Raw genomic sequence first — 26,350 nt, 5'->3', positions numbered from 1 at the left:
GATTTTTTATTTAAAATTGTCTGTATTTAGTAATTGCATGATGGTAATTTTAATAGCAGATCATGATGACTGAAAGAAACTTCAAGCAAGAGGGCCTTTTAAAAGTCATAAAAGCTGTAAATCAAGGGCCCACACACAACATCAGATGCAGCAAAAAAATTTAAAACGCCCTTTTAAGACAACTTTATTGAAATGGTGACACAAAACCGACGATTATCCCTGTATACACTATAGAAATGAACCCAAGGACAATCTCCGGTTCTGTGCTAAAGTATTGCTAACTATGGAGGAAAAGTACTTGCGCTATTGCGTTGCGAGGGATGTTGATTGGATATAGGAAACTAAAGGAACTATGGCACCTGGAAAAAAGTCGTGGTGGCCTGGTGGGCCAAGAATCAACCTCTCAAGTATGAGGGCGCGGGTTCGATTCCAGGTCAGGCAAGTACCAACGCAACTTTTCTAAGTTTGTATGTACTTTCTAAGTATATCCTGCAATGACACCAATGACTGTGTTTCGGATGGCACGTTAAACTGTAGGTCCCGGCTATCCTTGAACATCCTTGGCAGTCGTTACGGGTAGTCAAAAGTCAGTAAGTCTCACACCAGTCTAACCAAGGGTTGCCTGGGTATCTGGGTTGAGGAGGTCAGATAGGCAGTCGCTTCTTGTAAAGTACTGGTACTCGGCTGAATCCGGTTAGACTGGAAGTCGACCCCAACATAGTTGGGAAAAAAGGCTCGGAGGATGATGATGATGAGGAACTATGGCACCTGCCGATGACAATGTATAAAATACATGTTTAAATGGCAGGTGGAGACTCGCCACCTCACTTACTGGGCCCCCGGGAATCAGTTGCTAAATCGCAACAAGAGGGCAACACGGCGGACTTTAAACGCAGATCACGCGCTCCCTGTGGGTCCAGCATCACCGGCCCACTCGCCACTTACCACGAGGCACCTACCCTCCGAGCAGGGCTGCTAACCCTGCTCTAGCGACTCCACTCTGGTCGGCCAATGAAGGCAAGCCAAGAGGCGGGAGAGCTTCACTCCAGCAGGCCGGAGATGGGGGACAGTATACTCTCCCTGGAGCACTCAGATATATAGCCCGGCGGGGTCGCTACTCCCCGTCATCCACCTCAGATGCCCTGTGGGGCTTATTAGATATTATTATTATTGAGTTTGAACGGTTAGTTGTACCTAATCATATTTTATTTTTTGATTGATACCTTTAAGACAGTAGACAGTTTAAACTGTCTATAGAGATTATTGCGAATGGTACTTAGCATGCGCTAAGCAGTTCAGAAGTTTTAATGAACGACAACCTTACCTACATATCTATGAATGTTAGTAATTATTTCGCGATAAGCTATATAAATGAATGTGGCTTTTATTTTTTGTGAATACTAATTATTTTATTTTACAATTTAAATCGTATTTTAAAAGTAATTATTTTACTCGTGCCGCATATGCACATGACTGCATCGTTATTATGATTAAAAAATATAACATACTAGCTTCTGCCAGGGGTTTCACCCGCATCCCGTGGGAACTACTTCCCGTACCGGGATAAAAACCCTATAGCCTTCCTCGATACATGGGCTATCTAACACTGAAAGAAATATTCAAATCGGACCAGTAGTTCCTGAGATTAGCGCGTTCAAACAAACAAACTCTTCAGCTTTATAATATTAGTATAGTTATCGGCACGAATCTTGAGCTCTGACCCACTCCTGCGCAGAAGTATTTATTGGGTCCCTTTTGTGGTATGAAGTGAGGCTAAAGCGGTGATTGGCCCGCAGTGCATCGCGTCATAGCGGTCACTCGGGATTGGTTCTTTGCTAATAAATCACTTCTGCGCAGATGTAGGTCAGAGCTCAAAATTCGTGCCGATAACTATATAGATATTTTATACATAGACTGGTTTTGTGATTCCAAGCGTTTGATAGATAGGAATATAAATTGAAATGCAACCATGTGTCTGTTTAATGGAATACCTGCTCTTCTAACAGATTATGACCTGCTATTCTAAATAGGAATTTGGTTTTTTATCTATCTACCTACCTGATGTTTCAAAAGCACAAGTATGCTTAACAAATTCAAGCACAAAAAAATGTACATAACTTGAACCTTATGTTCAAGAGCAAAGAGTTTACATTAGCATTAAAAGTTGACGAGTACTGGGATAATTTGACGAGTATCCGTACAAATCAGACGACTATTGGTACAAATCGCCCTTTTTTTACTTTTGCCTTAATAAGTATATAAACCCATCAAAATGATTAAAAAAACATTAGTTAATTAGAATAATGAATAAATACTCTATCACGTCATGCAAACATTTTCATTTTCTATTGAATATTTAACACACAGTAGCGCTTCAAAGTCAGTGATTTCCGAAATCCGACGACTATTGGTACGTTTACCTTACCACAAAAACGGCTGATTCAGAATTCAAGCAGCGCTTGGCGACCCCTAAGAGTCTCCCTATTAAAGTTACATTTATAGGATATGCCGCCCGCATTACCAACGTTTGTATACCAGCTGTATATTTTAAATATACCTACTGAACTAAATAAAGGATAATAATAAGTTCGGTAAACAGGTATCTATGTAAATAAAGACTACTTCTTAAAACTAAAAATCTAAAATATAGAATGGCAATAACAATGGTGTTTAAGTTTTTTAAAAAAATGTAAATATACATAGTTCTAGTTTTTTGTTTTGTAAAGGTTTAAAATTGTAAATAAATTAAATCAAGTAAAGATCAAGTAAATAAAGTAAAGATCAAGGAAAATATCTGGAGTAAAACTTAGACTAAAATACAATAAACTTCTAAATTGCCTTCCTCGTTTAGCAAGCCCGGGATGGCATGAGAAGAAGCCTGTGTTCTGCAGAGGCCTATGATAAATGTATTTACAGCAATATTTGGTTAGCCTATGGCCTTCCTAGATAAATGGTCCATTTAGCACTACAAGATTTTTTTTTTAATCGGTTGAGTAGCCAACAAACTCCTTTATAATATCAGTGTAATAGATAGAATTTCTAAACTAATACTAACTTCACAATCACAAACAATATATGACAGTTGCTCCCCACATAACGGGTCTCCTCAGAGGGAGGGAGGAAGGCCTGAGACGAACAGAGCTCTTATTTCCTCCCTAGAGGATAGCTCAATATGCAGGATAGATTCCTGACAGTGTTATGGTATAAACTATCAATAGTTTCAGTTATATGGTAGTGTAGTATGGTTTGTAGTTCACGAATGACATTGAATGTGCTGTCCTAGAATAGATACTGGAAATAGCTAAGAGAAGTACATAATTTATAGAATACTAGTAGCGGGAAAGCTCCCGCGACCAACACACGAAAAAAGCTTTCCAACAGTGAAATAATTTTCCAAATCAGCTCAGTAGTTTCGGAACCTTAGGAGAAACAAATGTACAGAGAAGAAAAGAAAATGTATATAGATGAAGATTCCTAAATCATATTATTATAGTGGAGCATTACAATGTCTGTCAGCTACAGTTAATTATCTCTACATAAAGCACATATACTTTTATAAATTTATTGTTTACTTTATATTTTGCATGCGAAAGGCAACGAAAAGCTTTCTTTTGTACAAGTGGTTTTACGGGTCACTCCTTAGGTACTTGTGTGGTACAATGCGTAGGCGCTAGCGTCAAGGCATATTTACATTCTCTATGTAAAAATCGTTTCAATATTTTATGTATTTTGCTACTAGAGAATTTGTATATATAATATTTGTACATAAGCTCCATGTAAATCATGCCACACCTCGGTAGTAAGGAAATTGTAACCCATGGTTACTCCACTATACTATTCAGGAAAACATTAGCTTACCTATGTGAACAAATGCGAGTACTTTAATAGAAGTTGTATTTCTATTTACCTCTAACTAAGAATATAGGGTGTGTTACGGCATTTTTCAAACATTTGTATACGGTCGAAGAAAATTCTAATGACAGAGTTTGAACCACATCGCTTAGAATATGCATAGGTGTTTTTTTTTTCAAGCATATGATTACTCGCGGAGGAAAGTGGACTGAAACCCTTTAAAGCAAGATGAGCTCGAACTACATAAAAACTTATGCAATACTTGTATTGTTATTAATCGTCCCTCTAAGAGCCCTGCCTCACTAGGACGCCAATGGCGACGTCGCCGGCTACGTATCCAAGTATTAGTATTGAAATGTATGGAACCTAACTCACTCGGCGACGGTTTGGCAACGTCGCCAAATTGGAGGCGTGGCCACGAGCTACAGTTAGAGCTCTACCTCACTGGGACGCCATGGCGACGTCGCCAGCGGCACAGGTCTGGCTACTTCTGGCATCCAAATGTCGCCAAGTCGAGTGGCCATGGCGTCTCGACAGTCAATTGTTTACGTCGTCGCTCAAGAAATTGCAAGCTGACTGGCGACCACATTGGCGACTGTGTGAGAGAGGTGCGCTTTACCGTGTACATTATAGTGGCTACTGTGGCCACGTCGCCAAGTTGCCACGGTAGCCAGAAGCCACATAGGGAACTGTAGCTCGTGGCCACGCCTCCAATTTGGCGACGTTACCAAACCGTCGCCAAGTGAGTTAGGTTCCATACATTTCAATACTAACTGCTTGGATACGTAGCCGGCGACGTCGCCATTGGCGTCCTAATGAGGCAGGGCACTTACAGTTCCCTACGTAGCTTCTGGCTACCGTGGCAGCTTGGCGACGTGGCCACAGTTGCCACTATAATGTACACGGTAAAGCGCACCTCCCTCACACAGTCGCCAGTGTGGTCGCCAGTCAGCGTGCAATTTCTTCAGCGACGACGTAAATAATTGACTGTCGAGACGCCATGGCCACTCGACTTGGCGACATTCGGATGCCAGAAGTAGGCAGACCTGTGCCCCTGGCGACGTCGCCATGGCGTCCTAGTGAGGCAGAGCTCTAAAATCTTATAACTTACACCACAGCGATATCTCCCGGCTACTAGCAACAAGCATCTGGTTATGACAGTTTTTATTGTGCCCAAGACCGGAGGGGGCGGAGCTAAGTGTGTGTGTGACTATGACAAAAAGATAATCATGAGTGCTTCAGATACCGGCTCTGAGGGGATTATCATCTAATGCACCAAGAATTTACGTGAATTGTTGAAGAAAGGGCAGTTGTGAAGTGAGTGAATTAAAGGAAATTTATTTTAAGGTATCTCAGTTTTAGCTGTTAGATAGCTTAGGAGAATCTTCAAAAAATGTTTGAGGTTTCTTAGACAGCAATCTAATATGTTTTATACAACGGAATTGTTAAAGTAACTCTTCTGCCTGAGTTGTTTGTGAGAAGAAAAGTAGTCTTGGAGTCTTGCCGATTATTCTATTCTCTTATCCATGTCTCTATGTAGTCGTGGTGGCCTAGTGGGTAAAGGACCAACCTCTCAAGTATGAGGGCGCGGGTTCGATCCCAGGTCAGGCAAGTACCAATGCAACTTTTCTAAGTTTGTATGTATTTTCTAAGTATATCTTAGACACCATTGGCTGTGTTTCGGATGGCACGTTAAACTGTAGGTCCCGGTTGTCATTGAACATCCTTGGCAGTCGTTACGGGTAGTCAGAAGCCAGTAAGTCTGACACCAGTCTAACCAAGGAGTATCGGGTTGCCCGGGTAACTGGGTTGAGGAGGTCAGATAGGCAGTCGCTTCTTGTAAAGCACTGGTACTCAGCTGAATCCGGTCAGACTGGAAGCCGACCCCAACATGATTGGGAAAAAGGCTCGGAGGATGATTATCCATGTCTCTATCTAAACTCTTAGAGGTAGAATATTCTATCTATTCTATCTATCTATATATCTCTTGTATTATCTTTCTTAGCTCTTTTGTGTTTCAAAGACGACATTCTTTCACGTAGTCTCATCTTCAACATCATCTCTAGCTAGGGTTGCCAGGTGTTAGGATAAAGCAGAACATACGTAGGATTTTTGATTGCTTGTCCGGCCAAAATAAGCGGCATCCGACCTGGTAGGATTTGTCAATTTCGAAATTCGCGCGCGGATCGAGATCGAATTCATCGAAAGACTGATTTATAATAAAGAAATATTAGCTTGATTTTGCTTTTGTTTTATTAAAATGCAATCAGAAAATCCCGGATTTCCATTTTTTTTAAGTAACACAAAAATGTGAGGCGTCCGGATTTTTCGACCGAATGTTAGGATAAAAAAAAATAGTTTTACACTTTAAAAAAAATGGACAAAAAAACAAGATGTCTGGATTTTTTACCCAAATGTCAGGACAAACTCACAGGTCTGTCAGGCTTTTGCGTCTGAGGACCTGGCAACCCTATCTCTAGCAATGATCATGATGATGATGAAATTGTGAATCATTTAACGCCAAGGTACAATGAGGTAAGTACCTTAATAAATTTTTCAGAGCCCCAACAGTCATCCATTACAAAAGTACGAACTTCAATTATAAACAGGAATAATTGAATGTCCCTACTATTGACATATTCAACTGCAGTGTCAGTCGGACGGAGCCACTTCCGCAGGATGTGGCTTGTCATTTCCCGTTGCGGAGGCTTGCACGCTGCACGCGACATTGTATACAGGGTGTTTGGACTTAGATAAGGCAGGTTTAATTGTTGTAGGTGCGTTAATTTGGATTATCTTAGATGGTTGGGGCAGATAATAGTTTTAAGCGACGTGGAAGGTATATAAAGTACAAGCTTTTGCCTGCGACATCACCTAAGTAGTTTGCATATATAGGTATGGTTATCTGCAATCAATACATTAGTTGTAGAGATTACCCCTGCTATGAATAGTGAAAATTCTATGCCGGACAGCAAGCACAAAATTTTTAGATTTCCTCAAATATAATAAACGTCCACAAATATTGATCTAGGAGAATACCCTGTTCTGTGTTTTGTCCGTATTTGTAATTACTGTAAAAACATATACCTAAGTCAGATTTAATATATTACTTATTTACTTGTTTATGTAAATAGTAGAAAAAAGAATAACCAGGTTCCTATTACCACTAAGAAAGCCTTAAAAACGGAAAGTCGGAAATCCAAACGCGAATCACGCACACAATTTACTTATCACCTTACTTTAAGTGAATCGCTCATTTCTTCATACATACATAACATATACATAATAATCAATCTCAATTTACATAGGTAACTGTCACGAAGAGCGCCAAATACTTCGCGAACGAAAATTCTGTCCCAAACGCAACTTTGTAAGTTATGTCTTATAGTATAAGCGAAAGCGATTTATACGTCACCCTATTCAATATTAAATGCCAGAGTAGTGAGTAGCTCTATCTGTTCCGTCGTTGGTCTGTGGTACTTTCACGTAAAAACGGCTGAAAGGAAATACCTAAATGTTTGGTACACAGATAGTCTAGAGCCTGAGAAACATGGCCACATTCTTTTGATCCGGGTGTGGGGTAGAATTTCCCTCGGGACTCGACTTTACTATAAGACATTACTAAAAACTTTTTAGTTAAGATTTTTAAAACAATATCTAGTTCTACAGTCCTTTCTAAGGTGAGGAAGAAAACTTTTTGTTTATTTACAGAGTCTCGCTGCCCGTTTCTACTTGGACCACTCAAATTCCTGTAATCAATGTCCCCCGAGCCCCGGTGCGCTTCACTCTTATTCTCTTAAAAAATACAAATTCCCGATTTTAGCGTGATTAAAAAACTTTAAAATTAAGGTAGCTGTCTTATTTTTTTACCAAAAAAATCTGTATTTTTCCTCGATGACGCAGATAAGATAAGATTTTGTCGACAAGTTATTCGTTAGTTAAATAAGGTTGGTACAATTAAATATTGCAATATGTTAGGAAATAATAAACGGTATCTTCAAAACTGACTTCAAACTAATTTCTCGTGACATATTCATCAGAAGACTATAATGCCACCAAAACACAGGATTCAAAACATTCGATATACCAAAACCTCAGTTAAGAACACATTACGTCAATCTACCTACACTTTTGTAGAACAATCCAGAATTCGACATGGACCATCAAAATTGACAGCAAAACAACAGACCAACCACGAGGTCATAAGGTGAACGCAGGTCATATAACCCACTTGTTCACTTATCGAGTCTGAATCAACAAAGGATGCAATTTATTCAGTTGGTATCATGAAGAACAAAATGAGGAGCGGAGATGTTATAAAGTCAAAGCATTTATTCGCGTTTATGACGCATATAACACACAAAACAGAACAGGCAAATACATATAAAAACATAAAAAAACATGGTGGAAACGCGTCGCCCAAATGCGGGTGTTCAGGGGACGAGGAACGTTTCTGGCTCCGCTCTCATGCGCCTTCTATGGAACCCGCCCATTTTTTGTAAAACCATTTATCGTCGTCAAGCGTTTCAAAGAACCCAAACGCCTTGTTAGTTCACGTAAGAGATCGTTTTGATCACGCTCACTGGACGTGACTTGATCTAAAAGAAGGCGCCTGACCTACCTGCCTTATAGCATCTCCTCTTAGGATTCCTTCGGCTGTGGTTGCTATCGACAAGTGTCTTCGACCTGTCCTCTATTATTCATGGGTAGAAGCCACCTGGCATGGGTGGTATGGTTCATATGGTATCTGTTCATGGTACTTCGTGGAATTAGTTATCTTTAAAAAGAGACATTTTTTTATTCACACACATTTCTATGTGGGACTTTTTAGGAGGCCTTCAGGCAAAATTATTAAAATAGGATGTTGGTAATGCTATTTCTTATTCTCAATAAACATACATATATTGGAAAGCTATGTACCTATATATGTCGTAAGACATTCAATGAAGTTCTGATTTTCAGACCGATATGAATAAACGATATTTCATTGACGCTAAAGAACCTCGAACTTTAGGTACAACCACGTAACTAAATGGACGTAAATGCACAAAACGGCTTTTACATAACTTATCCATTCACTATTCATATTCATATTCATTTATTTGCACTAAACACTAAAGATAATTCACTACATCCATAATCGCTCCGACTCATCACATCACAATCAAGTTTTTTACGATTTATTGTATTGTCATAACTTCCTAGTAAGTTTAGGTAATTAAAATAAGCTAGTCATTGTGAGAAAGCTATTTTTATATACCTGGCTATTATTAGGCCGAAATCACTGTTCCATTTGCATCATTGGTTGAAAAACGTTGACCACAAAAACACATTATGTTATGGTGGTCCACTGCTGGGTCAAAAATCTACCTATAAAGTAATTTCAAGCTATTCCTTTTATAGGAAAATTGGTAGATATAATTTCTGTTATATTCTTCTGTGTGGATTCTTAAAGATCAGGGTTTCTAAATTATTTACTATTGAAAAATAAATAAATTATACAATATTTTGTTCGTTATGTTCGTTCATATTTTCTTGTATGTAAATAATAATGATTAAAGCAATCAAATATAAAAAGTCTAAAGACTTGATTTGTCAAATAATATTGAAAAAAAAGAAGTAGTAAAATACTTCACCCAAGAACCCAAGAATCAATGCTTCATACATTCTTGCTTCAATTCAGGTTTACTAATCACACTTTCAAAAAGTCCATCGAATTACCAAAATCGATACCTACGACCATAAATCGAAATCAACAAAAGCACTATTAATCGATATGAAACCCCTCGTGTGTCAGCAATTTTATGATAAAAGTGCTAGTAGCAACAAGATTACATTTTTCAACTGTTAAAGCAAGCTCGTAAGGAAACTTGTGACAATGTAGTACTTACTCGCAACTTTAGTCCATATGCAGTGTAAACGTACAGGCGCATGCAAAAGTGTTGGGGTGATGCTGGTTTTATTAAAATGGGTGGTGATATTCTTGGAGGATGGTTGCAATAAATGTATCTTTTGTGTGTTGTGTTAAAAATATTTGGTTTTTATTCGAGTATGTTTCAAAAAATATGAATAGTTAATAGGTACCTATTAATAACTTTTTTATAATTTGTGAACCTAAGCACTAAGATTTAACTAAACTGATGCTTCTCATAATGTGTTCTCAATGACATTATTTATACTTTGTTGAAAACCTAAACTACAACATGAAACTACAGCATTCCACCTTTTCGTTTAACTATTATTTAAATTTAAATATATTATTAAAGAATTGGATGCTAAAGAAACTGCTTTTAAAACAAAATTTTATTCACTAACTCTAAAATAAAGAAAATTCATATTGTCACTCCTTACCACAAAATGTCGCAACAAACGCTCATTTTCATACCACGAATATATAAAATGCTGTCAGCGATATGAAAATTTTAAATCAGAATTTTAAACGAAATATTGTAGAGTTTTCTCGGTGAATGTACTTTCAGTAGAACACTACTTGGCACTCTTGCGTTATATGCGTTTTGCATAATACTTAACCATATATTTTAGCACGGAAGTGCTTCGTGTATGAAAGTATGTCTGGAATATTTACAAAAAAAAGCACAGAAAATATTTTTGAGTTTGTTTGTGAAAATATTTTTTTGGCAAATTAGGTGAGAATTCGTGTTGCTTTTAGGTTTTAAGAAAGTATGTGTGTGTGTTATTTTTGTATTACCGAATTACTCAAATGTGAACATATTTTTTCCGAGTACCTGGCAGGTATAATGAAAAGCAAAAGACCTTATTTTTTGCGTTTTGAGACACTGATTTGAAATTACCGTAGACTTATCTCAGAAGAATGCAAAATGTCTTTTACTTACTTACTGTCACATGTTCTTACATTTTTTTCAATTGCAATACTTGATAAAAGATCTTACTTCCAGCAGAGGTAATAATTGAGAGCCAGTTGTTTAGTTTAACATAAGTTTAAGCTTTAACAGCCTTACTACCCTACCACAAAAACTTAAACATTTGTTGAACACTTGTCTAAAAAATGTGGCTGCAAATCGGACCTTATTTCAACGTCATAATCTGTCATTTTTAAACAACTGTTCAACAGATGTTTAAAAGTTTTTGTGGTACGACCATAATTGTTGTACCTATCACATCTAAAATAACATCAACAAGTAAGTTAAAACAAATCTAAGATAATATCAACAGGAAAAAGTCCTCAGTCAACGCACACAGAATTCTCAGTAAAACTTGACAATGTATACGAAACTTACACATGCTGTACATATGTAAAGGGTGTTCTATTTACAATTCTAATGCTGACCGTACTTATCCCACCTAGGCCGAGCTTGTCTAATGTGAATCGATCTGAACGTGAAACCCTGCGTTTTAGTCACATTACTAGTATGTACCTAGTAGGTACATTCACCACTAATTTATTTTGATTTTCAACAAAAACTACCAGTGACCAGTTAAATTTGTATTCGGCCGAAATCGCATTGTGGGTTTTCTTAAACTTTCACAAAGCAGCCCGTAGTCTGGAAGTTGGTGATTAATTCACCCGTGCATCGGAGAGCACGTAAATGTCGGTCCTGTGCCTGATCTCTTTCCGGTCGTGTCGGATTGCCGTCCCATCGGCTTATGAGAGTGAAGGAATAGGGAGTGCATCTGTGTCTGCGCAAATGCTCGTGCACTATAATATGTCCTGGCTGATCTCCTTAAATGAGATCGTAGTCGATTGTTGTCAGTTTTTTTATATTTTTCTGTTTGCTGTAATACAGAAAAGAATAAACTTCTATTCTATTCTAATGTGACATTTTACTGTTCAGATATTTTGCACGTTTGATTGCGTTGACTTTTGTTATTGACTGTACATACGATGTCTGGCCGTCTGGCGTATCATTTATTCATCTGGTGTCGTGTTTCCGATGACTGACGAGTTGCATCGTAACATGACAGAATGGCTCCCTTCACTTAGGTACTATTTACTACGCACTTGCAGTCTCAAAGATATTACAAAATTAAAACTAAACTTTTACACTTATACTGCAGTATAAGCGAGCCTGTCAGATTATGAATATTATCTTTCTCTGTCTCTACAAGACCACGGGACTAAAAAGTTCCGGATTTTTTTAAGCAAACAAGAGGCCGAATCCCAGAAACTGAAACCCTTTTGAGACAACTTTTATGAAATGGTGACAAAAAATCAAGTTAATATTGTTTATAAAAAAGCATACCTACTACATTACTACAGTAAAATTCTAAAGACTAATATTTTTGTTGCGTGTATTTGATTACATATTACACAGTGGTTGACATTCAACTAGTCAATAAAATTAATTCTCTCGTGAGATTTACGACATTCGCCCGTAGGTAGGAAACAAATGAGTAAAAGCTGATGCGTGGGTTTCAGAAATATATTCAAAAGGTCATCTTTTTGTACAAAAAAAGCTTGGCATTTATTTAAGTCTGGCTAAAGCCAAATTGCAAATTTACATACCTATGTAAACGTACCTAATATTAATCAATAGCTACCTGTTTAATTGCCAAATATTCTGTCACTCATTAAACTGCTACTCAATAAATAATTTGTATATAGTTGGTAAATTTTTCAAAATATTTGAGCCATTAGGGTTCAAAGTACAAACTAGAATAATCGTTACTTAAAATTATTAATTTGTAAGTTACGCTGTCTATGTATCTATCTGGCTTTCAAACCAAAACAACTGAACGATATAAATTAAATTAGATCCACAGAAAATATAGAGCCATTAGAAAAACATAGGCATGAAAATGATGATAGAAGAACATATGTATTCTACTAAATTCTCCCGAGACACGACCGAAACAGTGAGAAACAACTAGTAATATCATATATATTTTAAACAACAAAATTGCACAGTCACCAACCACAGGACATACACAATTAGTCCACAGCACGTTGTCGACTATCACATACGTTGCTATCAAAAATATACGTCGTGAATAAATTAAAAGTCGTATTGTACGCGTACTGAAATAAATTGACCGAGTTTTACAATCATTTTCATTGGTGTCATTTATTTGTGACAGATTTTAAGTGTAGTTTTGTTAAGTTTTATTTACATAAAGTACAATTACCTACTGTTTTCTTTTTGCACACTGACAATTTAATTGGTTTATTACAACCATGCCATGGTGACTGAATAGGCACTTTTCATTAATTACTATGCGAAATTATTGAAAAGTACTAGGTATAATTAATTATGCATTATTAAAAATATATAATTTCGAGCTCAAAGTTTGCAAATGAACCTGGCCCACGTTCTATTTCATTCGATCCATACTTTAAGGGATATCTACAGGATGTAGGGAGATCTACACTTCGACATTAAAAAGAATAACAGTCATAGCCGATAATCAGCCTGGACACCATTATTTATTCTATAAGTTCTACCGACACCCTATATTAAAAAGGTCTGAGTTTAATTTAAGACACGCCATCTCGTTCCACCAAGAGCAGATAAAGCAAAGAAAAAAAACACATGGGTATAAATTAAATTCGACTTACCAATAGTTAAGATACTACGGAAGATTAGTACTTAAGATAAACTACTAAATAACTAACATCAGTTTTAAGAATAGTGTACGGTTTCTGTTAGCAATTTTATTATTGCCAACGCTAATGCATTTACGGTCTAATTTCTCTAGAGTAGTTAGTTAAGTATTACGTGTTGCAATGGAAATTGTTGATTAGTAGGTCCTTAAGCGGTTTTCACTGCTATAGTTTTCACGCTATGAGTGTTCCGATCTTGATATTTTGTGTTTGTTTTATTTCTGAATAGCTTTAAAAGTTTGTATTTTCGTTTATTATTTTAGTTATATGGTCTTGCCAATTTTGAAACTTTAACGATTTAATGGCCTTGTCAAATGAAGTTGCTTACATCATGAAATGCGACCATTTTGCTTAGATTGCGTGACACGAAATGCAACCTGCACAATTTACAAGCAGCACGTTTGCCTGTTGTAGGTAGGTGCACCGTAATACAGTCATTATGTTGCGACTAAGCAACTATTATACCCCAAATTATTTCAAACACACAAATTATGACAAACGACACGTCAACTGTCAAAATAAACTTTGACATTACCACTTGCCATCAAAACAATAGCAATAGCAACTATCAGTTACGTAATACGTACACAGGAGCAATTATCCTTCTCTAGGGAAGCCCCTAATTCTCTAGAGATGCGAAACACAGTCACAACACGTAATTAGTTACGACTAAATCGCATTACAGGGACATCCTGAAAGATTAGGACACTTGGAGCTTCCTTTGTAATTCTTCAAATTGCGGATAAGATTCCGAAAAGGCTAGGGTATTGTCGGTCTTCGGGTAGTAGGTATTTGCTAGGTTGGCTCTAGATTTTTTTAAACCTATATACCTATTTAAAGAAAGTGGTATTTGTTACACTACTTATAACTCAAGAATGGCCGAACCGTTTAAGGTGATAATTATAGGGTCAGGTAGCTTAGACCTGGGAGAAGGAAATGGGTTTTTGTCACCATCCTTTCATTTGTTATCTCAGAAGGCGGGTGGAACTGCTGGCAGAAGTAGAAGGCAAGTATTTATAAAACAATTAATCAATCCGAACACATATAAGAAATCTTTAATATCATTTTGTCAAATACCTAGTTATGTAATTATAAAATCTTGATATCTTTGAGCTAGAAATTGTCTTCATAATTGTAGATACGAATAGCATAACAAAGGGGCTTTAAAATCATTATAAAGGTATGTAGTAACTATGCAAATGTAATCGCACCTTTGCCGTTAAGGTCTGCTTACAATCTTTTGTCTGCCTACTTAACCAGTCGTTATGTCTAGACTATAGACTATACCTAGGCATGACTCGTGTATCTTCACGCTTATAGTTACGTCACTTGATACCACCTGCACCTGTCATACCTACTTATTCTATATAGCAGCTTGACTCGCAATCTAGACGGAGTTTTTATGTAGAATTATATATGCTACTTATACCAACTGTTGCCTGTGGTTTCAACCGCAACCTTTAGGAATTTCCAAAAAAGTCCTTTTTAAAAGCTCAATAGCGGCATTTAAGAGACAACTTTAGAATAGTAAGTTGATCGATTAGTCAGTTAGTCATTTTATTCATAAGTAAACCACTCGTATCGTGAGGTTACTTCTTCGTAATGAATAAATCATAATATAATGGCTTTCCGAACTACCTCTAGATATGTTGAAAATCAGTTGCTAGTCCATCTGGATTATTTTTGGGATGTTCCTCAATCGTAATAATAAAAAAATTAAACTATAGTAAAGAATGACCGCCAGTATCATGGATGATCTCATTCAGAGTATATGTAGAGAGTTTCCGATATTACCTACATTTAAAAGAAACTGGCCTCGTATTAATAACCTCGACCGATCCAGTGGAAGGAAATGTCAATACTAAATTGTTTTTATACTTAACGATATCAAGCTCTAATATATGTATATGTGTATTTGTTTTATATATTTTCTCAAGATTTTTTCCTTATCCTACCAATTTTATCCCACACAAACCAATCATTAGACAACGGACACGAATATTTTTAATTGATGAAAAAAAAAGCTTCTAACTGAAGTTTTTACTTGAATTTAACACTTTCAGTGAAGCGTATGGAAGTATTTTTATTGGTGTTAGTTTGTATAAAATTATAGTAAGATAATTCCCGTGACATGACAAATCTTTTCACTCTTCTACATACATACATACATATCAAAATAGAACTTAAAACCGAGTCAAAACTTTGAAATTAACATCTAATTTGCCAGTACATTACACAGATCCAAAAGTACAAAAGCAGTCACACATTTGAAATCAGAGTATCATAAACCAAACCATTTGACAGATGAGTTGCAAGCGTATTATGAAACAAGCGCACTGATACATTAGCACTTTTAGTCAGACATTGATCGTTGGCCATTCAAATACATTAATTGCAACAGTCTATGAATCAATTGAGGTCAGCCGTGTGATAGCGGACTCGAATTAATTAGCATTTCATTTGTTCATGAAAATTTAAAATTTATTGCTAGAATTGTTGTTCGTCTATTGTGGATTTTACCTAGTGACCAACTATTCCAAACCTCGCATGAATTAGATCCTCGCATTTGTTGAAGAAACTTTAGATCATAGGTAAACGTTGTAACTAAGCATTTATTAGAAAGTAATAATTGTTCCCTATAAGAATGACCCGGTTAATCATAAACTTCGGAGTCTTCCGACATCTTCAAAAAGCACAGTCCGGGTAAAAATCGGACAAGAACTACTGCGTGCACTCAGCTTAAAAGTTGCCTATCACTTGCTTCGATAAATGCTCTAACACTGAAATAATTTCAATAATTGGTCTTATATCAGTGAATTTTATCTTATATCTGAAGCCTTTATATCTGTGCTTTCAAACAAACAATCAAACTCTTCAAACGAATTTGTTAATATCAAATTTAAAATATATAATCTAAACCAACAAAATCCTTCATCACTAGAACTCCACCCTTACCTAATCATAAATTACTCGCGATATATTAATTGAACGTGCATTATAATTACACTTGCATAACCCACTGATATCTTATTAAAATATGGTCCCAAAGCGCTCAGCATTTCCCGAGTATTATGTTAGTTAACCTAATTTTAACTTTAGTGGACTTGGCTCCTGTTTAAATAATAATAGCGCTGAGAGCCGGAATTGGAAGGTTAAGCTGCTTATAATGCGGTTGTAGTGTGGATGGGTGACCTGTTTTGGATCCATCTGTTTTTTGGGCGTTTATTTGATAGAAATAATGTTTTTTACATTCATACAATCAGCACCAGTCTAACCAAGGGGTACTGGGTTGCCCGGGTAAAACACTGGTACTCAGCTACATCTGGTTAGACTGGAAGCCGACACCAACATAGTTGGGGAAAAGTATCGGAGGATCAATAAATGTTTTTTTTTTTTACATAATCTACAATATGAGTCCGTATCAATGTTCATGCTTGGTACTTAATTTCTTATCCACTGCTTGATTTTCCCAAATAATTCTGATAAAATAAGTTTTTATCAATGAAAATTAACACAACTAGTAGACATTGTGTAGGTAATAATACAGAGTTACATAGACACTACGTAATGAATATTCATTAACTCCGATTATCGATTTCAATTGTAATCGATCTACCAGACGCAGATATCGATTGCAAATCTTACAAGATCACAATCTTGCATACTACTTACCCACACCACTTAGTACTTATTTATGCTACTTTTTTATGAGCAATCATCAAATGACTCCTACAATTATAATTAACTTGGTTTTGTATCACCATTTCATTAAAGTTGTATCAAATAGTCTTCAGCTTTGGTCTTTTTTTATGGCAAATCATCAAATGACTCCTCCCGCTGTGGGTTAGCAGAGTCAGACTCTCACTGACTAAACCCATCATGTTCCTTCTTAAGCCCTTTATGTACCAGGGCCGCAGTAACTCTTTCGAACACTCCCACAGCCCGCTTATTCATACTACATGCATACAAGTTAAAAGTCTGGTTTCCCAAGCAAGTCAATATCGTAATACACTTTAGAACAATAGCGTGCAGTTTATAAGGAAAACCGATATGGAGAATGTAAGCAAAAAAACCTCTGTTCTTTTTCATGAAGGCATTGAAATGTAAAGGAATTCAATGTCGTTCTATTTTTAATCCATAACTATTGATATCTTAGACACCAGTGACTATGTTTCGGATGGTACGTTAAACTGTGGGTTCCGGCTGTATTGAACATTTCATTTATCGGCAGTCATTAGGGGTAGTCATAAGTCAGTAAGTCTGACAACCAGTCTTACCAAGGGCTATTTGGTTGCCCGGGAACTGGGTTGAGGAGGTCAGATACCTAGACAGTCAAGGATATTAAATGACTATCATGTATTTAATACTCAAACAATATATCATTAACTTTAATATAAAACAAGATGGCAACCCGTAAACTGATTAAAACCGTAGTTCGTTTCAGTTAGTTCTACCAAATCAATTATCTCTGCTGATAAGTTTCTCCTAAGAAAGTACTAGTAAGTGTAGTTCTCACTCATTCGTATTTCTGTGAGTCTCTCAAACATTGAGCAAATACGGCGGTTTAGCTGGAATTAGTGAGCTCTCACCCCCTCTTATTAGTTAGGGGTGTCACTTATAGAAGAAAAGTTACTATGTTCAGTCAGCGGATTCACCCGTCCCCGAAAGTAATTTAAGTAAGCATTTCTCGATGATTGGACTATCGAAATCATTGTCAAAAGTATTTCCTGAAATAAGCGTGTTCCAGCAAACAAACAAAATCTTCAGATTTATCATATTTCTTTATTGAAATCAGGCTTATCACTTACGTAGATGCTTGAGAAGTAACTACAGGTTTAACTTATTGCTAATAACAACCTCCCACATATAAAAAATACAAGGTATACAATTACTGATGATGTCGATTTTTTTGTATTATTCAGCGAAAAGATGATTGTTTTGCAGGTTATTTTAATTGTAATCACTTATGAAATATTTGCACTGCACTAAGCTTACTTGCTTATAAAATCTACTTTTGGGGTGATTGTCACGTTTTACAAATTGTTGCTACTGGCAACCCTGCCAAGATTATCGTTTCTGGCAACACCTTGCGATTCGGAAGCATTTATTCATGTAGACACAATCTATATCCGATAGGAATCTGTCGAGATGTTTCCCAGGAAATTCATTTATTATTGTCGTTCACCCAATTAATAGTAATCACTGGACGTAAATACGAATATTAAGCTGTCGGTCTGTGTGTTTATATGGTTCATTAGGTTATTTTAATGACATTTATCTGAGTATTATATTAACGGATTCTTTTGATGAAAATATACTTTTACGTATGTAACTCCTTCTTAATAGGATAATGTTTAGTAATAACATTCATTAATTGCTAAAATAAAATGCTTAAATTTATCATTTATATTATTTAGTAGATATAAAGAATACAAAATCCAATCCATAGCATTAATTCATTATATCAATCATTTCTTAGTCAACCGTACAAACTACAGCTTTAAATTATTGATGGCAATCACACTGATACTTGCCAGGATTCTAACTAGGACTATATTCAGTCCTTGACTCCACCAAAGCAGAGCGGATTGGATATTTATTTAAAACAAAAAATAGATTTCATCATTCAAACTTCTTGTCTCCAGCCACTCAAAAGTATCCTTGCTTAAAAACTTCTCCACTCCGCTTTGGTGGAGGCCTCATACTCAAGAAATAGGTTCATCGACCTCTGAACAAAGAAGACACCATTTCATCATCTACAATATTCAGCATTATAAGTCTTTCCAGGTGTCTCCTTCCATACAATTAAAATAATAAAACCCCTATTTAACGAAGTCTACATGCAAGCTTCACCAGCCTGTTATTGCAGCAAGGCATTTGAACTTACGATTAAATAATTCAATAGGTAGCCACCATCTGCGCGATATATTATGCAGCGCCGATACCACCTGGTGGATCGAACATCGATTTGTTACTGCTTAAATATGTCTGTATGTCTGGGTGCAAGTTTTTGATAATTTCCATTATGTGTGTATTAAGTTTAAGATGAGACGGTATGAAACGCATGCTACAAAGAGTGTTCTAAGTATGAATGTGGAAGGATGGAGAGGCAGAGGTAGACCAAAGAAAAGATGGATTGATTGCCTGAAAGAGGACATGAAGCAGAAGGGAGTGGATGTAGGTATGACGTCTGACAGAGAGGAATGGAAGAAAAAGACATGTTGCGCCGACCCCAAATGACTTGGGAACAGGGCAGGAAGATGATGATGATGATGTGTATTAAGTTTAAGGAATCTTAAGGGGAGGAAGTGTCAGACTGTGACGTTTATCTGCACTATAAACGATACTTGGGACACAGGAGAGATTCATAACTGCGACAAGCCTTACCTACGAAGATCAGATGCTGCACACAGTTTGGGTTTATGTTGATTTGACGGACAAAGTAAGTATAGACCTAATTTAATTATTTATTTGGTATTAAAACTTACTTACCAAGTCACCTATACCTAATCACGTCTATAATGTATGTTTTCGTGTAACATTAACAAAATTAAATACAACGGTTTGATAACTCGTTTCAAACGAGGTAATAGTGCGGAATAGTTACCGGTTTTTTGTCGATAAAATTTACCGTATATTCTTGGATGGTTAAAGTGTACTGCGTACACACCTTTCATTTTATTTTTTGTACACAATTAATTACTGTTTAATAATAACGCGTTGATCTGTGCCGTATTAAAAAATAAGAAACGTGAACATTTTAAGTTAATGCACATTATGCATCCGCAGTGCAGATACATAACCAAACGCATTTTTTATTCGATTATGCATTCTTTGCGTGCACTCAGGCGCATGCATTTCTCTGGATAAGCATCTATCAACGCACAATACAATTCACGACACATTTTAAATTAAAATCGCAGAAACTAATGCAACCATCCGATCAAAGTAGATGCCAGTTGCAATATATTTTCTTCAAATCAAATCAAAGCAAAATATAGTGACCTTAAGTGCTCACGATCACGCTGGTTCCAAAATAACCTAAGTACTTAGTTATCCTCAAGTCATCATCATCATCTGCCTAGGATTTTCCCAACTTTGTTTAAAAGTATCTACCGCCAAAAAAGTTGTTTACGTAAATTGGATTTAGGAAAAAGTCCTGTATAAAATGCATTGAGGTAATTAGAATCACGTGTGTTAATTTATTTACTGCTACTTTTTCCTTAACAGCTCATTAGAATAATACTCTGTCTGAATTAAAGAAATACCATTTAATTATAAAACGATTAAACTAAATTTTTCGTCATTTTGTATTCGGATTACGCAATCCCATGACAACATAAATTATAATGGGAAAACACTGTAAGTGTTTACTTCATTATTTCATTATAGTTGAGTATTATTGCATTTTGATAATTGAGTGGTCACTTCTCCTTCTTATCGAATGAGATGCAGATTAAATCAACGAACGAGGCCTAGTATCAGAGTTTTCTCTAATCTGCCCGAAGGTCTCCGACATGAGACTATTGTACACTTGGTGTCAGGTTTGATAATCATAAGACTTTGAGAATTAGGGAATCGAGATGCCTGTGTGTCTATGCAAGTGCAGTCTGTGCGTTACCCAGAGGAAGGAAAGATACCGGAGATGCCATAAAGAAGGTAGGTCAGGCGCTTTCTTATAGGTCAAGTGGGCGTGATCAGTTACTACTCGTAGAACTAACAAGGCGTTCGGGTTCCTTGTCAAATCAAAACCAATCTGTCACTGATTGGTCTTGATTACTGGGTGATTTAATTTTTAAAATTATGGGCGAGCTTCAAATGCGTACGAGGGTGGAGCCAGTAACGTTCCTCGTCCCCCGAACACCCGCATTTTGGCGCGTTAGAGATATTGCGTTATGACATCTTCGCTAGTCATTTTGTACTCCATATCTTTGCTAGTTAGCAAGGATTGTTCATAGCATATTTTTTGCCAAAGAATATGCAAACGCTCCAATAAGCATTGTAAATTACGTTAGCCTAATCACCTTCTATTTATTGGTCACCGCAACTTACAAAATGCGTTGCGCATGAGTGCTAGGTCTAGTGACGTCACAATAACCGCGTATCTTGATAAATAGACCACGCAAAAGAACCTACCCAGGTTCGTCATTATTATCGACTTATTACAATAAGAAGGAAAAACATAATACCTATAATATAACCTAACTGTCTGTTTTGCTTTGCTTTATTATTTTCATGAATGCATGGCGTCAGCAAAGAGTCATCGCATATTTTTGCAAAATATTATGATGATGCTTGTACTTAGCTTAGTTAATAATACCTACCTACTTACCTGGAGAAGTAACGATAATTATGTATATTTAGTGATCTTATCATGCACCTGGTAATCATTACCCTTCACTTTATTGGTCATCCTCTATTTAACACAAAAATCTATTCAATTTATCAAACATGAATCGACACTCTTAGCAAAATCGAAACCAAAATAAGCAAGCAAGACCGCAGCAAAAGCTATAGGAATAATTACTACAATGATAGGTCGTCGTTAGGTGAATGCAATTTGTAGTGACACGGAACAAACTGGGTCACTGGACGTCTGTCGATGAAAACCGTCGAGCACCGATAAATATCGATAAAGCGTGTCCCATCACTACATATTATTTTGATTGCCTTTAATTCTGAGTTCAGCATATTATTTTCATTTTCATGATTGTAATTACTTAGTGTTTTCTGATAAATTAAAACTATCTGCTAAACATTGTTTTGGCATCGATTGATAATCAAAATTAAATTAAATAAGACATAAGTAGACGGCAAAAAATGTGGTTTTATTTATTGTCATACACATGTCAAAAGTTCTGTAATGCGATTACCTATTATTTTACCGACTGCCCAAAAAAAGGACATTCTTAATTCGAACGCGAATTGGTTATTTATAAATACAATAATATGCATAAGTTTAATGACTTAATAGCTGCTCTATGAACTTCCGATTTCTTAGTAATAATTTCATAGTATAAGTCAAAATTAATATCGTATAATGAATAGTGCCTTGTCATTTTCCATTTATTTTATAAACAATGCTAATCTGAAGAAGAAAATCACTACTGTATTGGGATTCTATAAAACTCGATCAACAACTCGCATTTCACTTCGATTCGTAATGTCATTTCATACTTTAGGGGAGGTAGGGGAGGGATGGGCACTTTTTCACATTTATTGCATAAAAAATCAGATTTTACAGATAATCAACTTTTATTGCCATTTCTTATGTTTGGCTAGATAAAATCAAAGAGCTATCCTAAAAATTACAATCAGTTTCAACATTACGAGATATTTAAACGGTTTAAATAAAACCGTCGACACGTCAAAATTTTGTTTAGTCTGACATGCTTTAGTTGGTACTTACGTAGTGTTTAAAGTTACTTTTTGCTTTTTATAGGGTTTATCGTTTATAACATTTTGTCATAATAATTGCGTACTTTTTTGGGTCGGGGGTTTTTTTTAATTTATAATTTTATTTTATTTCATGGTTTTTCAAAGGAGCTCCTTAATGTTTCCTTCTTTTTATGATGGGTTCGCTAATGCGATCTCAGCCAAAGGAAGCTGTTTAACAATCCTCATGACAAACTGGCTCTGGGAGAATTGCACAGATTGAGAAACAATAAAGATGGACCTTTGTTGATCCAGGGTTATATATCATTCTAGGGTTTCATCCGCCACATCCCATTTCCAGAATTAGGTTCTCGTCAATTAGAAACATGAAGAAAACTAGTCAAGACAAATTAAACGAGCCCAAACTCGATGAGTTTACTAAAAGGCAGTTCAGGGTTACCTATCTTCGTGTCCTAACAGCAGACCAGCTCAGTGGTTCCAGAAGACATTAGTATTTCAAATTTTAGATCCCACATATGCTTGCAAGTAAACTGAGCGTGTAACATTCCTATCACACCTAACAAACGAGCTGATGACCTTGAAGACCTGAACCGATTTCCACCAAACATAGCTAAGAACACTCCCGAATGACATTCCTTTTAAACAAAAAAAACCGCATTACAATCGGATCATCCGTTTGGGAGCTACGATGCCACATACACACACACACACACAGACACGTCAAACTTATAACACCCCGTCGTTTTGCGTCGGGGTTAAAAGAATGGTTTGCGACGGGAAATTCCTAAAGATTTAATATAACGAGCAATACAAGAGGTATCAAAAGGTTAAAAATAAAATTAACAGCTGATAAATATGGAGTCCCTAGATCAAGTTGGCAACGGTACCTGAAACAAGATTCTATAAAGGATTTTTAGCGCAGATTTATAACCTCACAAATTTTCACTGAAGAAGAAGAACAAAATTTACAAATTATACATTACATGGTATGTCCAAGCCTCCCTACCGTAGGGAGCATTGGACACTTTGACTTAGTTTATAAAAAAATCGGTAAAAAACTTAAGTAAAACGGTTTTATCTTATGTGCACTGAAAACTAGAAAATAAAAATAGTTACTTACCTGTCAACCTACGTAGGTGGTCCCGGTCATATTAGACTAAAATAAAAACGTGGGGCCCATAAACTATTGCTGTAGTACCTCTTCTAGAGGTATAATAGGTGTGGATTGCATCGACTTACTATAATCGTAACTGGAGATTTTGACAATCAATCATTAATAATAGAAAATACACATACCTTTCATTAGTTTTCTCTTTATAACGATCCGAAACCGCAACAAAATATTTAAGTACTTTTACGAGTGTTTGTTCTTGACAACTCACAGAAATGACAGATAGTCTATGGATGAACACCGTTACCAGTCGGTAACGTAAACTACCCAATAAAAAAAAAAACTATGATCAAATCAGAATAAAAGGACCCTTTTAATCTGATTTGATCATGTCAACTGCCCATCTCTCCCTACCTCCCTATAGATAGACAGATTTTGGCAGATCTGTCAAAATCTCGACTTTAATTTAGTTCAACTTGTCAACACGCTCGATAGTGTAGCGCTAGTGTAGTTTGACAATGTCAATCACGAAACTTTAAGGTAGAATTCCGTGGGTCGCGATTGTCGCAGCCGCGCGCGACAAAAGTCAACCTATGAAAATGTATGGCACCGCTGCCGAGGGCCGCGACAGTCGCGCGCTGACGACGAATTTCGTGAGCCGCTGGCGGCCGTACGCTTCTCAACATGGTCTAGCGCTTAATAACATCTATAGAATTTTAGTAAAACCAGAATTAAATTGTTGACAATGCCGCGAGCAGCTTACGAAATTCGTCGGCCGCGCGCGACTGTCACGGGCCTCGGCAACGGTGCCATACATTTTCATAGGTTGACTATTGTCGCGTCCACGGAATTCTACCTTTAGATCGAAGTCGAAGTGAGAGTGATGTCGAAGTGAGTTGTGATATTTTATAGAATCGACATGCTGATAAAGGAAATTGGTCAAGGTGAACAATATAACCAGTACCATGAATAGGCAAAATAATCTATTCAATCTTATCAGAAGGTACTTAATTTATGAACAATTTGTCCAAGAAAATGAGTCACCGGATTCAATCAAAAAATGCCTTACTCAAGATGCATGCACCCGCTATCAATGTTGGCAATAGACAGGGATAGTACTACACCAATATTTGGTCAAATGTTTGTCTCCAATTGGCATTATTTTGATGAATGATTTTTTTCTTTCACATCAGTTGATAACTTGTACTGTGTACTGTAAAAATAAATATTAACCGTCTTACCACAAAAACTTTTAAACGTCAGTTTATGCCTTGTCTAAAAAAATGTCAAATTATGACGTTGACATATGGTTCATTTTGCAGCTAAAATTTTATTAGACAAGTGTAAAACAGGGTTTAAAGTTTTTGTAGTAAGGCCATCTTTGTTTTATGTGAAACAAATTCACTTCAGTTTCCTTGTTTCGCCTGAGAGTCTGGTTGATATACGCCTGGGGCTTTCCAAGAAGGAGCGCACACATGCGTGCCCAATGTTCGCGCACTCACACATACACAGTTTCACGATCGTCGGCGCCCGCGCACAGTGAACGGCTAAACTGCGCAGTGTTCACTCAGAGTTCAGCCGCTAATGTTCTTGTAAACGGTTTATTTTGATATTTTTACGCGTTTTAACTGATTTTTGTAACAGTTTTATTGGATTTTATAACATTCCTAATACCGTGTAAGTGTTTTTTTTAATGTGTTTTATTAGATTTTTGGTAGAAAACGATGTGTATTGCAAAGATGAAATTTCAGTCAGTTGCCATTAGTTTTTAATGGTTATTTTCTGTGGTATCACGTGTATAGTGTCCAATGTCGTTGCAGTGAATGTTTTTTATGTCCTTCAGCGTAATAGGATAGCTGTAAACTGATGTTTTTCTTAAAGTTTGTTGAGCAGTTGAGTGGTACCATCATTTGTTTTGGTAGCCGGCATTCGAATAAGGAAATGTCAAATTATGGACTATGCCGACTAATGGTTTTAAAGTAGTGTTATCGACTGTATACAGTTATTTTGTTTAATTAGTTTGCACTACGCAAATAATGTTTTTGTAACGATTTAAGTACCTAATATGTTTGCAATTTAACTATTTACTTGTTATTTAACGATTTTAAAAGAGTAATGTATGGAAAACTTAATTTAACAAACGATTTCTTGAAATTATGAAATCCACCCGCAATTTAAGGAAATTTACGCGATGTAAATATAAACAAAATAAGGTTTTTAATCGTATCAATAACTTCCGCTGAACGAAGGATATCAATTGCATTGATAATGAATAAGTAGGCATGTAGGTAGGTACACTGTAAAGCAAATTATATTTATTTATGTCATTATGATGATTGATAGTGATTATTATGACCTAGTGTATTGAATCAAACTGCCTCTTACCTTAAAACTCCTGTACCTAGTACCTA

General features: G+C 36.3%; 1 protein-coding gene across 2 annotated transcripts in view; it reads left to right on the top strand.

Moving 5' to 3' along the window:
* Positions 1-26,350, top strand: part of LOC110380730 (uncharacterized) — a 222,030-nt gene that overhangs the window by 183,014 nt on the left and 12,666 nt on the right. Inside the window, exon 1 of one of the 2 annotated variants that reach the window (XM_021340812.3) lies at positions 25,457-25,616. The exons of the other annotated variant lie outside the window; for it this stretch is intronic. The gene's annotated coding sequence lies outside the window, so the exon portion shown is untranslated. Of the gene's footprint in view, positions 1-25,456; positions 25,617-26,350 lie in introns of those variants that run through there. 2 annotated transcript variants of the gene reach the window in all.

Source organism: Helicoverpa armigera, chromosome 23 (assembly GCF_030705265.1).
Source record: "Helicoverpa armigera isolate CAAS_96S chromosome 23, ASM3070526v1, whole genome shotgun sequence".
Lineage (NCBI taxonomy): Eukaryota > Metazoa > Arthropoda > Insecta > Lepidoptera > Noctuidae > Helicoverpa > Helicoverpa armigera.
This window is presented reverse-complemented; position numbering and strand designations above follow the sequence as displayed.